Source organism: Frankliniella occidentalis, unplaced genomic scaffold (genome assembly GCF_000697945.3).
Source record: "Frankliniella occidentalis isolate FOCC.00 unplaced genomic scaffold, Focc_3.1 Scaffold5, whole genome shotgun sequence".
NCBI lineage: Eukaryota > Metazoa > Arthropoda > Insecta > Thysanoptera > Thripidae > Frankliniella > Frankliniella occidentalis.
Window position 1 is genome coordinate 999,325 of NW_026267135.1, and position 2,211 is coordinate 1,001,535.

Here is a 2,211-nt window from a genome sequence, read left to right on the forward strand (position 1 = left end):
CTCTTTCGGTTTGTGTGGCGAAGCACGATGGCCGGGGTCGGCCGTGCGACGCGGTGCGTTCGACAGGTGGACAGGACGGCATAGGAGGGCGACATGCTGCAGGACGACTCGCCAGACGACCTGTCCGACTCTTAATATGCATGCAGATATTATTTCGCGGCCGTCGCAGGGGGGCTGGGCTCAGCAGGAGGACAGGGGGGACAGAGGAGGACAGGGTTGGGACAGGGCGACACTGGGACAGGAGAGTGGGGCAGGAGGGGAACGGATTGGATGCTGTGGTTAGGCGTCACATGCCACCGTGCCTCGCCACACAACGCCGCCACGATGTCTGCGCCAGCCGTAGAGCGAGGGCGAGAGCGAGAGCGAGAGCGAGAGCGAGAGAGAGAGAGAGAGAGAGAGAGAGAGAGAGCGAGAGAGAGAGAGGGAGCGAGAGGGAGAGAGAATGTATGAGAGGGGAGGGGGGGTATGAGAGATGGGGCGAGGGGAGGTTTGTCTGGCCATTATGACCCACGCAGCCACGCACGCCGCATATGAATTACTGCCCTCCTACCCCCTACCCCCCTCCTTCATCCCTCTCTCCCCCTTACTCTCCCCTTTTTCTGCCGGTGACGTGTGCGTGTGCGTGTCGTGTGTGTGCGTGTGTGTTATCAATGCTAACGAAGCCCCCGGGCCCCCGGGCCCCCGGGCCACCGGCAGCGTCGCGCTGATCAGCGAGTGAATCACACCGGAAGTAAAAAATAGAAACAAAGGACGAAATACATTTGTATACGCCATCCTCTTTTCTCTCCAGCCGCTGTTGCTTCCAGCGCTCGAGTTGGTTTCACCCCCCCCCCCGCCCCTTACCGCAATTAACTTGTTACAGTTACTTTCTTTCGTTTGCTTCTACCTTTTATGCTCCTGCGTATATATTGGGAGGGAGAGGGAACACGCCCGAAGAAAGAAGTTACAAGAGAGCGAAAGGCACAGCATTGGGTCAGACTTCTGCGGGCGAGGCCCAACTTGCCGGTAAACTCTGTTCCCCCGCCCCGCACCCACGACCGTGATGGCTATCAGGCCGCCCCGCCTCGCTCCGCCTCGCCCCGGGCTAGCCCAGGTGCGTGCCGCATCTTTTCTGCATGAGGGGGTGGGCGTGCCGTCCCGGGAGGGTCTTACTCGACTCTGACCCCCCGGCGGCGTGGCCGCGGGTCCAGAGAGCAGCGGCGCCCTCTCCCCTAACAGCGCCCCCAGCATCCTGCGTCCAGAGACGCACGTTCCCACAGCGCCCCGACACAAAGCCGGCAACCCCGCGCCGCTCACCGTATCTACCACCCTCCTCCTGCTCTTCTTTTTAAACGCCCATTTTACCAATATCCCCCTTCTCCAGCTACACAATCTCTTCCAGCAGCATCCTCTAGCACAAGCTACTTCTCCAGCAAGTCCTCCGTCGTCCACGTCCCAGCAACCGCATCCTCCAGCATCCACCCATCCTCCGGCATCCCCAATCCTCCACCATCCCCAATCCTCCGGCGATCCCCCATCCTCCAGCATCCCCCATCCTCCAGCATCCCTCATCCTCCAGCATCCCCCATCCTCCTGGTCCAGGCGGCGGCTCCGGGGGGGCGGGTTCAATGACCGCACCAGCCGCGGCCGCGCGCACTTCTTTCGCGCCCCTTACGCGCAGACTCCCCCCCCCCCACTTTTTTTACTTCTCCAGCTTACAATCCTCCACAGCCAGAGCATAAACATTTCAGTCCAGTGGGAAGCACACACACACACACACACACTCCAGGCTCCAGGAGGGCCCTCCTGGAGAGCACCACACAGAGCGCGCGGCTGATATTGGACCGGCACAAGAGGAGGGAGAGAGGGTAAAAACTTGGTAAACAATTCATTTACTTGCCGCTCGTGCAAGTGCGGGCGGGGTGGGCAAAGGGAAGGGGTGACTATTGGCAGAGGGGCGGGGCAGGGCGGGGCAGAGCCAAGTCGCAAAGCAAGCGCCAAGGCTTCTGCACGGTCATCAATCAATAAACTGGCAGTCAGGAGCAGCAGCAGCTTCGCCACGGAGTCATCGGCCGCCGCGGCCACGCTGCTCTTGCGATCCAAGAAGAAGAATCTCCCCTATACTCCCCAATTCCAACCCCCCCCCCCTCTCTCTCTCGACTCTTTTTGCCAACTCTTTCTATTTTATTTTTTCTTACAAACTTCTCGCGGCTTCTTCTTATCCAGTCGTGT

The 2,211-nt window shown here is 60.2% G+C and overlaps 1 protein-coding gene across 2 annotated transcripts in view; it reads right to left on the reverse strand.

Moving 5' to 3' along the window:
* Nucleotides 1-2,211, reverse strand: part of LOC113214172 (SH2 domain-containing protein 3C) — a 113,796-nt gene that overhangs the window by 83,119 nt on the left and 28,466 nt on the right. The gene's annotated exons all lie outside the window — the stretch shown is intronic.